General features: G+C 45.2%; 1 long non-coding RNA gene across 1 annotated transcript; it reads left to right on the top strand.

The window, feature by feature from the left end:
* The first annotated feature begins 95 nt into the window (after positions 1-95).
* On the top strand, positions 96-10526 carry LOC121666974. The gene is made up of 4 exons (XR_006016861.1): positions 96-1555; positions 3218-3360; positions 4903-4947; positions 5700-10526. It is a non-coding gene; the product is annotated as an uncharacterized LOC121666974 (long non-coding RNA).
* The last annotated feature ends 3712 nt before the right edge of the window (positions 10527-14238 follow it).

A 14238-nucleotide genomic window follows, 5' to 3' on the forward strand; every position in this document is an offset into this window, starting at 1 on the left:
CGGACACTTGGTATCGCCCTGCCCGGCCCCGCCAGGGCCGCCGCGGGCAGGAAGTGCGGGGCCGGGGGGGCAGCGCGGAGAAGCAGCTCCGCGGGGCTGCGCGCCCGCGAGGGGCTGCGCTTCCCCCGCTGGCACTCACTGCCGGTCCCACCGGCACCGCGGGCGCGTGCATGGGCAGCGGGGCGGGAAAAGTTCTGATTTTTGATGCTGGGGGATTTTTCCTTTTTTTTTTTTTTTTTTTGTTTGTGTGTTTGTGTATGTGGTTTTTACCTCCAAAACAACTAAGGGAACGCCGGGCAGGGACCTCTCCTGCGGCCTCAGCTCGCCCCAGGCCCTGCACGCATCCGCTGGCGCGGCTGAAAGTGCCCCGCGCTGGGTGCGCGGGGACGGAGGGAGGACGGCGGCAGCAGTGGCCGCTGGAAGCGAGAGCAGACGCCTCCCAGCACATGGACCCCACGCTTCCCTCTGAAGAGGGCAATGGGACAAGCCCCCTACCACCCGCAGTGCCCTCGTCCCGTGTCGGCAGTGGCCCCCAGCAGGGCGGAGAGCGGCACAGGTGAACTTGGTGCCGTCGGCTGAGTGTGGACGGGCGCCCACCCTTCGCTCACTGTTCTGTGCAAGATATGAACTTGCAGAGCCTCTCCGCGTACCCCATCACAAAATGGAGGGGATTTACGGATTGATGCTAGTCTGCTTCCTGAAGGAGATGATTGGAAGCGTTGCTCAGAAATATGGCATGTAGCACAAAGAAGTGAATTTTCCTGTTAGGATATTCTTCCCCACCCCTACCCCCAGCTCCTGCCCAGCACATTTTCAAGTCAAAAATATATGGAGAATTTAATGTAGTTGTCACTGTGCCTTATCGGTAGCTTTCATTCTGCGTCCCCTTATAGGAGACTCCATGAGCACATTCAGTGCTGTCGTGAGATAAGAACTGAATAGAGCTGAAATCAAGGCCACACCAGGAAAAATATACTGAAAGATTTAAGCGACAAACCTTGGGGGGGGGGGGGAAACAAACAGAAACATTTCACCACCAACAAAGCAGCAGTTTTTCAAAGCTTATCTGCATTAAGTCCAACAGATTTGCATAGGGACAGGGAAAAAAAGAAAACAACAGCAACCCACAAAAAAAACCAAAAAAACCAACCAAGCAAAAAAAACCAAAAACAAAACAACAAAAAAACCCCCCACAAACCAAAACCAGAGAAACCAAACCTTTCCCATGTACTCCAAAGCTGTAATACCTTGAAACTGGATACATTGATGCAAAGAGAAGAAAATGTTACTGAGTTTAAAATGTTACTTAACAATAACCACTTTCTCCAAGGCCCTTCAAAAATAGTTGAACCATTTTGTCAGCTTAAAAAGAAATTAATAAAAATATCAGCCCAAGGAAAAGAACAAACTTGGAAAATAAACAACCTGAACAGTTTAAACTAGAAGCAACTCAACCAGGAACATATAATGGACAACATATAATGGAAAACTCTATGCAACCACCATCGCTGCCAACTTCACCTGCCTGAAGCCGGGTTCTCCTGGCAGGAGATATGTGAGTAATCCCCTTGATTTCCCAGCTAATCCTTCCCTGTGTAAGCATTGCCGACGTAAGCGCGGCTGGACGCAAGGATGGGGCTGTGGCTCTCGCCGTGCCTCTCCGGCTGCTCTGCCAGGGAGGGCGGTGGCACAGGTGACGGCACCACTCCGCCCAGGAATAGGTGGCAACAGAGCAAGTGCCTACTTTAGGCCTCCTCCAAGATTTACAGCCCTCGGGGCTCAGGTTTGGCGAGAGAAAACAGTTTATGGCACTCAACCCCACTTTCATTTTTAACGTGGCTGTCACCTGGTAGCCCCAAGAGCAGCAGGTTTTCCTCTGAGTGGCACTGCCCTGTGTCCTGTGGTGGACAGGCTTTGAGATGAGACCTGCAGCCGTTTCTGAGGCTGCAGTGGCTCGTCTCCAGGATGCCCAGGTTCCAGTGAGGATTGGCAGCTGTGAGTACTGTGTTCTGTTTGGGGTGATCCTCAGATGGGTCTCTTTGTGCTGCTCTGCGCCCTGCTCAGCACGGCTCTGAACGTGTCTGTCCGGAAGTGCCTGTGTTGGGAGGCTCAGAGACATTCTGTGGTCGGTGGGTACTTACTTGAGCAGTGCCCGTGGCTGCTGCTCTCTTTGAGCCCTCTAGTACTCTGTGTATTATCGCACAAGAAATTGCATAAACACAGAAAATAATTCTGTGTTCAACAGTTATTGGGGAACACACAACAAGATCCAAATGAGGTGTTGCTGTCATTTATGCCCAACTTCTTTCTCCAAGAAATGCACCTTTCCAGCATACAAGATGGTTCAATTCAGATAGATGGCCAACCAGAGAAATACCACCAAGATGTCAGATGATTTAGAGTCCTAATGCTTACTAATGAGCAATTCCTAAGTTACAGAAATCCCTGGGGAAATGAAGAAAAATGGATGTAGAAAGCTGACAACTGCTCACAAACAATCTGAGATGAAAAGAGACTGCAGATTCACTCCAGCAATGCGTTTGTGAGGGCTGCTGCTCCCCTCCCAGATGGGTAATGGAGCCGGTGAAGGGTCTAGAAAATATATCTTATGAGGAGCAGCTGAGGGAGCTGGAGGTGTTCAGCCTGGAGAAAAGGAGGATCACAGGGCACAGGGGACCTTATCACTTCCTGCAACTACCTGAAAGGAGGTTGTAGCCAGGTGGAGGTCGATCTCCAGGATAACAAGTGGTAGGGTAAGAGGAAATGGCCTCAAGCTGTGCTAGGGAAGGTTTAGATTGGATATTAGGAAAAAATTCTTCACACAAAGCATTGTCAAGCACTGGAATGGGCTGCCCTGGGTGGAGTGTTGGAGTCACCATCCCTGGAGATATTTAAAAGATGTGTAGATGTAGCACTTAGGGACATGGTTTAGTGGTGGACTTGGCACTGGTTAGGTTAATTGTTGCACTTCATGATCTTAGAGGTATTTTCTAACATAAATGATCCTCTGATTCTATGAAGGTGTTTGCAAAATTGGTCCCACTGGGTATATCTGGCTTATTGGAAGTTCTCCTTTTGATGGTGTATGTTTGTTAAGCCTGTCTGTAATAATCCTATGATGACCTAGCACAGACCTTCACAAACCTAAATCCACAACCACTCTGGCATCTCACCTTTTGTTTGATTTTCCTTTCTGCTTTTCATTCTGGTTCTGTAGTCAGGAGTACAAAACAAAGAGGAATTAAATTAGATTCATCTGCATCATTCCAACTATGCTGAATTTGAAGATAATGTGTGAAGTTCCTTTTGCTGTCTGGGGTTTAATCATCAAGAGATTAGATGGAAACGAAGGTATTTGAGGTGTGTGGCTTTTTAAATTTCTTCCGTAATAATGTGAGCTTCATAAGGCTATTGCTAATCTTGAATTACTATCTGGCTTCCTGTGGTTTGCCATGATTAACTGGAGGAAGAGAATAAAGTGGTATTTACCTTTTTTGAGCAGTTTATCGACTTGACCTGGCCAGCCCAGCACCAAAAAACAAAGGAAGAAAATTCTGGCAAGGATTAAGTATTCAGGCCACTCTTTCCCCACTGGTTTTCTGATATCTGTCTAGATTGTTGTGATGGAAAGTGCTGGTGGGGTCCTTGAAGGTGACCAATTGCTTCAGACGAGTCCAGGCCAGGTGTCTGGCAAGGAGATTGCTGTGGGTCAGGCTGGCTCTGATCTGACTCTCCCAGAAGAGCCAGGACTTGCCTCCTCTGCAAGCAGTGACAGCAAAAGCACACTTTCTGGCTTTGAGCTCGGCCATGGTCATCCTGGTCATCCCCACACTGTCATCCTGGAGGCACATGGCCCTTCCCCAGGGAAGCTGGTGGCCAGCAATTTTGCCTGAGGAGGAGCTCCTGCCTGGCCAGGCCATTTGCAGAACAGCCCTGCAGGAGAGGGTGGAGGAGCACCCCTGAGACCCCCTCCATCGCTGAGGTTCCTCACAATGTACATTTGATGAAGAGGAAAGCAATGTTTCAAAAAACAATGTAATTTTTTTTTTTAAATCCTCTTTTAATCTTGTTTTTGGAAATCCCTCAATGAGGGATCACTTTAGGGAAATTCAAATGAGAACAGTAATGGAGACATGAGCCAGTATTATTTGCCTGTGATAAAACCAAGCTGGTTGGCAGGTGCTTGGGGAAATAAGAGGGAAAATTATGTATCAGAACTATATTCTTTGTTAAATTTTGAATTCCAGTGATAAACCTCTGGATGCTCATCTATAAAGCCTCCTATTTTTGCTACCAGATGCTGGGGCTTGAACCTTTGACTGCATTGGTTTAACCCCTCTTTGCGCTCCTTTGCATTTCCAAGTCAGACTAACCAGGCAAACAGAACTCGGGAAATTCCAGCTGCATCCATGGTTCTTATGGGCAAGCAGCATCACCTGAACAGACAGACCTAGTATTTAATGTACTACCAAACCAAATATGCCAAGGGGTTTTGCCAGTCATCTGGATCACAGAAACTGGAAGTGAAAAAGAGCAGGTAGACTTTTACAATGCATTTTCCTGCCAAAGCAAGATTGCTCCCTGCAGTATTTTCTAGTGTACTTCCCTGGCCTGTTTTAGATGACCTTGTAAGATGGGGAGAGGCAGGAGGAGGGAATCTGCTAGCTACCTCCAAAGGCTCTTTGTCTACTTTGAATAATGTAACATAGAGCAAGGGAAAATGAGTGTTCAGAGAATGTAGCTACAACACAATATTTAATGCAATTTTTGCATGTTTTTCATCTCCAACCTACTTGCTATGCCTGCCACTGTGCCAGTAACATCAGATAGATGAAAAAAGAAAGTAACAAAAATAGTGTAAATAGTCCACCTTTTCATGATTGCTCTTCTTTCTCTTAGCAGGAGATTGTCTTGGGTGCTTTCTTCCCCTGTGAGGAAAAATAAAGGGTAAGAGCTGCAATGATTGGCAGCAAGCCTGAGAACAGCAGATGTGAGCCTATACAGCTGGACAAATACAAAAATGTACTTTCTACCTACATTTGTATTAAAGTTGCCCCAGGGATACCCCAGTGCCTACAGGGGGGCCTTAATATTTGAACAGCCAAAGCCATCAGGCACATTTACATATATGAGAACACTTGGTATCCTTTTCAAAGTCAAAAGGAGCAACAATTAAAGCAACATAAAGGAAAATTGGCTGCGTGGTTTTTCTCTCCCATAATAGAAAGACTGAGGGTGGAGATATTAAAAAAAAATTAGGCTTGACAGAGGTGAAGAATTTATGAATTAAACTGACACGTTTTCATTTCATTTACTGTTGTCTACCCATTTATTACATGGAAACCTAAAAAGGACCTGATTTTGCTTCCCAGGCTGCAGTTGCTATGTCAGATGCTAAAGTTAGGTGTTTTAGACAAGATTTTTATATTAAAGTTTCTTACGCAAAAAGAGAAAGACTTTGCTTAATAAGGAAAATTTAAAAGCCTCATTTCTCTCTATAGTTTTTTTTTTTTCTCTTTGCTATAGTTTTTCACTCTGGGGTTTGCTACGACATTTGCTGAGATTCATCATCAAACAATATTTGGGGCCAGGGGCATTTTTAGCTGTATCTATTAGCAAAAAAATGGAATTTCTTACACTCTATAGCCTGCTCATGATTATTTCCAGTTGCATCTACCAATAACCCTCTTGTTCCACAGGATCTCTGCACAAGGATATCCACCATCAGGGCAGAGCAGCAGGGCCTTGGGTGTCTGCCTGTGATCCCGTGGCATTCCCACCTGGGCTTGGCATTCCCATCCAGGTTATTTCCTCATGCTGGCAGCAGCAGCAATTTCAAAACACAAAATGATATGTCTAATTTGTCTGAGCAGAAAATAACAGAGAGCCCTTGAAACGGATGAGTTCCCACAGAGAGAAGTAGCCATTGAAGAACTCGTTTCTGTGAGATATAACAGAGTGAACTCTGGTTTTGTGGTTCAACATGGCAAATTTATGCTGAGAACAGGGGAAAAGAGTAAGAAGACTCAAGTGTTTCAGTGCAGCAGAAAATATCAATGCTGTTACTTGTTTCTATTCTGAAACATGACAGGAGAATGCAAAAGTCAGAAAATCAGTATGAAAAAAATACTGGTGTGCCTAAATGAAAATCAGTTTTTGCCTTGCAAAGCTTTTGTAATGCCAAGTGTTTTTGTTCAATAAGGGCGATGAAAAATAATATTCTAAGCCTGGTATACCCCCACAGCAACTTTCGGTTTTGCTGAGACCACTTTTTTTCATACGGCTGAACAAAAGAGAAAGATAAAGAAATCTGACAGTGCTTCCTGGGATGTTGGAGCCAACAAGATGATACTGTAGTGCTCTTGCAGCCTGCATGCTCTGGGATGCCTTCCAGAGCCCTGCAAAAGCCAGGGTACTCCACACACTGGCATCAGGATGCTGCTTCCCCAGCAGCCTGGGGTTCGGGGACTTTGCACCGTGTTTGCGCTTCTCATCCAGGGCTCAAACCTTACTGCTGGGACACCCACATCCCCATACCGCTCTCATCTGCATGAAACCACCCTGAAATACTTTTTATTGAAATTAATTTCCATCCTTAAAGTGGACTTATAGAAATATGGGGACACTTTTCAGCAGGGCCTGTTGCAGTAGGAGTTGGGGTAATGGTTTTAAACTAAGAGAGGGCATGTTCAGACTAGATACAAGGAAAACATGTTTTACAGCAAGGATGGTAAAACACTGGAATATCCACCAGAGAGCTGGTGGATGCCCCATCCCAATAAACTTTCAAGGGCAGATTGAATGGGGCTCTGAGCAACCTGAGCTAGTTGAAGATGTCCCTGCTTATTGCAGGGGATTTGATTAGATGACTTTTAAAGGTCCCTTCCAAACCAAATCAATCTGTGGTTCTTTGAAAACAGAGTGCCTCATAAAGCAGCATTTCCCATAGGATTGAGGTCTTCTGCTCAGTACCTGAAGGCACAGCCGTGTGTCTCATTCAGTGCAATTTGGAGGAAGTCAGTTTAATTTTGGCACTGGCAGTGGAGCACTCTTGTATTGCTCCTGTTGGTAATTAAGAGAAAGCAAATCACAGGGGAGGACACGAAAAGTATTAATTAACAACATTTTCAATGAGAAAAAAGTTAGTAATTTTGGAAAGGCTGCTTTATGCCTGAAGAAAATACTTAAATAGTGTAATCACTCTGTTGGACATTTGACAAATGCACACTAATAAGTAAATGGGGATATTGATTATGCATTTAGATAATCACCAGATCCTCCATGCTCTTGCAGGCATGTCCCAATTCTCTTGCCTCAAGCTTTGACTTCAAGTAGTGAAAAACACACCTAATTCCAAGCATGCAGACAACCATGTTCACTCACTGGCCTGAAAAATCCATGTGTGTTTCTCATAAACTGGAGCACCCAACATGCGATCCCACAAAGCCACAGGGGCCAGTTTGTGGCAGGCACACAGGGGAGCAGACCCCCTGACTGTGGCTGCTCACCCAGTGGGATAGCACGGCCAAGTGTAGAGGACTCCTGCTGGAATGGCAGGAGTCCTCCCCAGGGCAGGCTGCTTTCCAGCCTTGCCAAGCATCCTGCGCTACCTTTGCCACAGCACTACCAAAACACACACTTTTTTTATAAAACCAACAGAGAGAGGGGCAGCAACTTTGCAGCTAAAAAGGCTCACAGTTTCCATGGATGTTTGATCACCTTTTATCACAACACAAACCATGAGGCAATTTGCTTCAAGCAGAGGACATATTCTCTTCTCCAAGCAGACAATAATCCAATAAAAGAGCCCACTAGCAGGATCCTGGACAATGTGTGACACTGTGTTATTATCAGCATCCCATTGGTGTTCTGGCAAGGTATGGCCACACTCAGCTGATCCTCCTGACAGCGTTTAAAGGCACAGCTTATCTGAGCCACAGCAACTCATCTGCGCTCAGATTGCCATGCAAATACCACCAGATTTTTTATATTATCATGATACCAGGTGTCCTGTTTTATATCAAGTTATATCCAGGCAACTTAGAGAAATTCAGTTACTTACTCCATGCTGGTGGTATCTGAGCAAAATTTATTCTGACAGAGGTTTTAGGTACATGCCTTTATGCTGACAGAGACTGAGAAAGAGTAAAGAGCACTCAATGACTTTCTAAACCAGATGTATTCCTAAAAATGCTGGACTGGGTTACTTCCATGTAAGAGTTTCAGCACTGATTAATTAAAGTACAGTTTGGCTTCAACCCTGCAAACAGCATGTTTCTGCCCTTCCACACCTGGACTCCCAAGAATGAAAAAACGGCTGCTTTTCTTTGAGATCCTGTCAGGAACAACCAGCCTTTAATGGCACTTAAATTTAATTTTTGGTAACAAAAAGATAGGTAAACAAATTACACTGGCAGGGACAGAAAGCAAAAGTAGGGACTCTGGAGTTTTTGGGGTCTTTCCAGTGTCTTCCTTTCCTGGCTTCTGCTAATTGTTTTTCTTTCACACTGACAATGCATTTTTCCATTGGAAAAAAGGCTGCTTCTTTTGAGTCATCACTGCAGGAAATCCCCTGTTCTAGTAGGGTTCCCTCTGCCAGGCATTGGTGGCCACTGGCAGCCACCCCTTCCTCAGGGCAGGTCCTATCTCGCAGTGGTGGCATTGAAATAAAAACACAGACATCCTATTAATAGCGAAACTGTAGACAATTCCAGATGTGGAATTTGGTTTCTGAAATTACAGATCCAACCAAGCCAGTCCTGAACCAGTAAAATTCAGTTGTGTTTCTTCTGACTCATAACTGTTTTTTCAGAGAGGTCTTTAGCAAAATTTCTTCAGCAATTCCTCTGTTGTTGCCTGACTCATACTGAAACACCAAAATCATTATTAAAGTGAAATCGTAGCAAAGGGGGTGTGAATATGTGGCATTTATCAGTTCAAAATGCTTTAAAAACCATATTTTGCTATGAAGCATGCCTTGTCCAATAATTAAATACTGTCTTATTTACAAAAGCAAACAAAAATCTGTCATATACGGCACAGAGGAAGTTTAGCACTTAGGGAAAAAAAATTAAATTTAAGGTTAATTTATTCTTCAATAAACCTTCATTTATCCTTCTGGCACATGTGTAATATTTGTGTTCAGCATCCCACCTGCTTTCAGTCTGAAGCCCCATCCATGACAGCAGGAAAGAGGATGCTCAGTGTGAAGTATGAGCTGTTCAGATGTCCCAGGATGAGCAGCAGTACAAAGTACACAACTGTGAGCAGTGACTCCTGATCATGGGAGCAGAAATACATGCAGGGGTGGGGGCAGATGTGTCCTCACAGTCCCCCTGACAGTGCAAAGGGATGGGAGAGGAGTCAGGCTAGTTGGCAAGTCACTGAAGCCTCCACTCCTGAGGAAAAACTCCAAACCTGCTGTGGTTTGCTTCTGTCAAAGGGTGATCTGCTGCAAGAGGATTTGTGGTATTGTGTGGGTGTCAGTCCACCACCCTCACTGTGGGTTTGCAGCGTGGAAGCAACAACCCTTTGCCTGATGGAACACTGTGCCTGGGAATGGCCTGGCCCCCAGCTACAGTGGGAGCCCCACTAACCCACCCTGGCCTTAGCAGTTCCATAAAGCTCAGAGGCCTGTGAAAGTGGACCTCAAAGGTGGCTTTTGGTGGGAAAAAGCGTTGCAACAGTGATTTGTTTGCTTTTTGAATTAAAACTCAAACTGTTGCTGCAAATGAATGGACTAAAAACATCCCCCCACGTCTGGGAGCTCATATTTACCTTCTTACCAGCTCTGCAGATACTTAATTTGAATGTTGCTTCATCTCCTGTCTCCCTCATGTATCATCACTAATTAAAGTACACACTCTGCACTTACCCAAAGGAGGATGTGGGAGGCAAAAGAGGCTCAATCTCATTTGCTGCTGCTGCTGTATTGCCTCTGCAGAGCCAAATGCAGGGGAACCAGGGTCCTACTCAGAGCCTGGCAGCTGCAGCACAGACCTTTCCCTTCACTGCTCTGTGTGATGGAAATCCCCAGTGCATGAGTGGCCTTTCCAGGGGAAAGGCTTCAGTGAAAGAAGGGGCTGTAACTCCCTGGGAAGGTGGGGTGAGCCTGGTGAGGGCAGGAGCAACACCTCAATGTGGATATCTTCCCCCCCCCCCCCGCCCCCCTATTTTGGAGATTGCTCAGGCCCAGCTGAGCAAGCCAGAAGAGCTGTGCCCATAGCAGCCCCATAGATCTGTGATTTGGCACCTACATGCCCTCCAAATATTCCTACTAACTTCCAGCTCAAGTGAAATTCAAACAAAGCTTTATGCTTTATTTGGACACATCTTCCCCAGGCTGCATCACAGGGACACCCCTCTCGCATGTCCCCAAGAGCCCAGCCATCCCAAATGTACATCCGCTCGCTTCCAGCAGAAAATGAGATTGCTGACTTCTCCCCAGCTTCAGGTTCCAGACTAGGAGTCTGTGTCCTCCAGTCTCCACTGCACCCCAGCTGCACCTCACCCCCATCCCAGCCAAAATGTGGAGGTATTTTTGGCAGTGCTCAGCTCTGCAGCCACACTGGTCCTCATGCTCGCAGCAGCCCCACTGGCCCCACAGTGCTACAGGTGGCATCAACCTGTAACAGGAAAAGAGAGTCTTTAAAGCCTACAAAAGCCAGGGAGGGGATACAGACACTTTTAGGCTCAGAGATTATCTATGCCTCAAAAGATTCAAGAAGATGGTGTCAGAGGAGGATACGCTGAACTCAGCGTGTTTAACATTTGGACAAAGACTTTCCCTTGTCCCCATCTGAAGTTCTAGTGCCTGCTCTGCTCTACATGAGTGAAATGCATCCGTGTCCATAAAAGCTATGGAAAAGCACTGCTGAGAACCTCTACAGCTCTGAATAATTAATTCACAGAACTATAAAAAGCTACAAGGGAATGAAATTTAGAAAAATCTAGTTTTAGGATAATTATAGTTCGAACCAGAAGAGCACTTGGACCCAAGACAGACGCATTAGTAGGACAACTGAGCATAGTGGATCAAATTCAGACTCGGCAGAACTGCATTGTCTTGTAGACAGCTCCTCCCGGGGTGGATTCAGCCCAGGGAGAGAAAGCAGCCCCTACAGATAACTTGATAAAGTGATTGGAAATCTAAAATAACCCTCTTAGTAGAGAAGGCATAAAAGAAAGGAGTACAATTGTTTCAGGTTAGCATTCATGCCCCAGGTGTAAATAGGGAGTGATATTTTCTGAAATATTTTGGTTTATGCTAGTTTAACCTGTTTCCCTTCTATCTTGCTTTCACTGCCATGTCTACTGTGTTACCACTGGTTCATAAAATCCCAGTTTGTTTGCAGACCATATCACATTTAGGCTTTTTTTCGAAGCCCCAGATGCTGGAATTCATGTGTTGCTTGCAGACACAGACCTTCAATTTCCTAACCAGTCATATTTCTAGTCATATTTCATGGCAAGTTTGAAAACATTAACCCTGAGCCCTGAGTCACCAGCAAGCAAACACAGTTTTCTTTCATTTTCCTAAGTTTAAAGCCAGTCATTACTGTGCCCAGTTAGATGTTGAATCCTTGGGACTGTCCGTTTAACTCACCCCTCTCAGGCAGGGACATGTGGGATTTTTATAGTTTATGTGCTAAGACATGCAGTCAGGCTGTGTACTGGGCATGTTTTAATTGAGTGCTGGAGGAGCCAGTGTTGGGCGACTGGTTTATGGAAGACATCATGCAATCCCAGTGCCCTCAGCATCTCAGAGGGCTCCAGAAGACTCTGCACAAGATCCCCCAGACCAACTCTGCCTTTGCTGTTTTCTGGTAAAAGAGCATACCCACAGAGAGGCAGGAGTTTATTGCTTTTTCTTAGTAACAGCAGTGGATCACCTGAGAATTCAGTTTTATGCAAGACAGAAGTGGCAGGCTACTGACAACAAGGAGGTTATCACTACTTCAGAGGAGCTATTTTAATGTCCAGTGTCCTGTTTGGCACAGGACCAGGCACTTCCAGTCATATTTCCTGACTGAAGACATATGTGAATTGACAGAGGGGTCTGTCCTGTGTCAGCTCCTGTTTCCACTAGCTCCCTGTTATGGCATTATTCATTAGCAATATGAAATTATTTGGCACAGCCATAGCTCACTATCAAACAAGGGCTTTTTTCATAGTGGTGAACTATGGTTTTCTAGAGGCTTCATTTATTAAGAGCATTGGCATCTTCCAAAGCAAAAGGCTCTCCTATGTGCCATTGCTATTGAGTGTGCATCAGAGGGGTATGTATTATTAAGCAGATACCCTCTCCTTCATTTGCAAGTGCAGGAGCTGTTTGACACAACATGAAGCAACTGGAGAGAGGAAGCAAGCATCACTGTATCAGTCAAAAATGCATCCAGCTCTGCTGTGGGGTTCCTGCTTCAAGGGGAACAAAATCCATTTCTCTGAAACTCAGCTCTTTAGAGCTCTAAAGTGGGTAGCAGGTAAAGCATCACGTATTTCCCTTGTGTCCAAAAACGTTAGGGTCAATTAAAGAGAAGAGCATCTGCTAAGGGTTCAGATGATGGAGAAATGGAGAGTATGTCTATCAGCTCATGGATAAAGCAAAGCAGGTGCGAGCTGTGGGCAGGATAAGGACAGAATGACAGTTTGAAGCAATGATGACAAGATGGGGAAAAGGCCTGGGAAAAGGATGCGGTTCAGTAGAGACACGTGTGAGGTAGGCAGGAACAATCAGCTGTGCAAACACAGCCTGGGTTCAGCTGCCAAAAAAAGAGATGAGAGGGTGGTTGTGGATTGCAGAGTGAACATGAATCAACAATGTCATGTTGTTGTGCAGAGCCTAGATGTTCTGGTGTGGATATAGTAGGAGAAGAATCCATACAATGGGAAATTACCCTTCCACACCAGACAGAGTGATGTGCTGTGGCTTGAGGAGTGGAGCTTGCAGAGAGCCCAGCTGCTCTTCAGCAGGGGCTGAAAACACCCTGGGAGCAGAGGCTGACTGAATAGTATGTAAAGCCTGTAGGGAAACATAATCCTCCATCTACGTGAAGTGTTGTCATAAATGGATTGTCTACCATAAACAGGAGCAATGAGCTTGAATTAAAGCAAGTAAAATTCGGAACATGCATAGGAAAAAAAATCCTGCAGGTAAGGACAGCAGTTAGGGAGATTGAAATTTCCATCATCCTACAAACAGGTCAGACGGGGGTGGTTAGAATTGATAAAGAGGTACAGCCTGCCTTGAGGCTGGAGAAAAAATTAAATGAGCCCTTGTGAATCTTTCTAGCCCTGTTTTTCTGTGATTTATCAGAGCATTCACAGCTGCAGTTTTCCACATTTTTACAGTTTAAAAATCTAGTTCCACTGGCCAACACAGCAGTGGAGATGCCAGGAGAAAGTGGAAGACCTCTTGTCTAAGCCCAGTGACACCTCACCCCTTTTGGAGCAAAGCCCCCATGAAGCCACCAGCAGGCTTTGCTCTGGTCTCCTTTGGAGCTGAGAAAGGAATGCTCATGCCTTTTCTCTCCATTTTCATGGCACTGAAATATCAACAACAAATTACAGATGGGTCAAAATAAGGGCAGTGTTTCAGTTCAGCTTCCAGGTTGTTTAACTCTTCTCTCTTCCATCATTCCTTATCAGTCTCTAAGTCTCTTCAAAGTCATGGTTAAAGAAAATCCCCTCAAATTCCTGTCCTGGAAGTGCCAATGCCAAGCTGTTCACTTTTTTTTGATTCGTTCTGCTTTTGCAGCAGAAATGATTCATAAATTGAGATTCACATGGCCTTTCAGTCTCCCAGAAGCTATTAGGAATATATAGGCTCAGTTCTAATTCCTTCATTTGCTATTTTTGAGGGAAGCTGCTTAATAGCATGGTGGGTTACAGGGAAGGACAAAGCACCTCAAAAGGTGCTTCACCTCTTCACAGATGTGGACCTCAAAAGGACAAGGAAGAGTGATCAGAGACACAGCAAGGGAATCAAGCAAGACATTTTCATCATGAGGGTGAATAGTCAAGCATGGGATATGTTACCCAGGGGAGCAATGTTTTCTCCATCCTGGAATTTCAAAACTCAGTGGAATGAGGGAGTGGACAATCTCACCTAACTTTGAAGTTGGTCATAGTGATCAGAGTGGGATTAAGACCTAGAGGACTGTTCTATGATGCCAACAGAGGTAAACCAGAAATTTCCTGAGTGCCAGCAGAATTTCCCATACTTTTTCATACCCAGAA

This window comes from Corvus kubaryi, unplaced genomic scaffold (genome assembly GCF_017639235.1).
Source record: "Corvus kubaryi isolate FWS band 111438036 unplaced genomic scaffold, C.kubaryi_AGA036_p1.0 37354, whole genome shotgun sequence".
Lineage (NCBI taxonomy): Eukaryota > Metazoa > Chordata > Aves > Passeriformes > Corvidae > Corvus > Corvus kubaryi.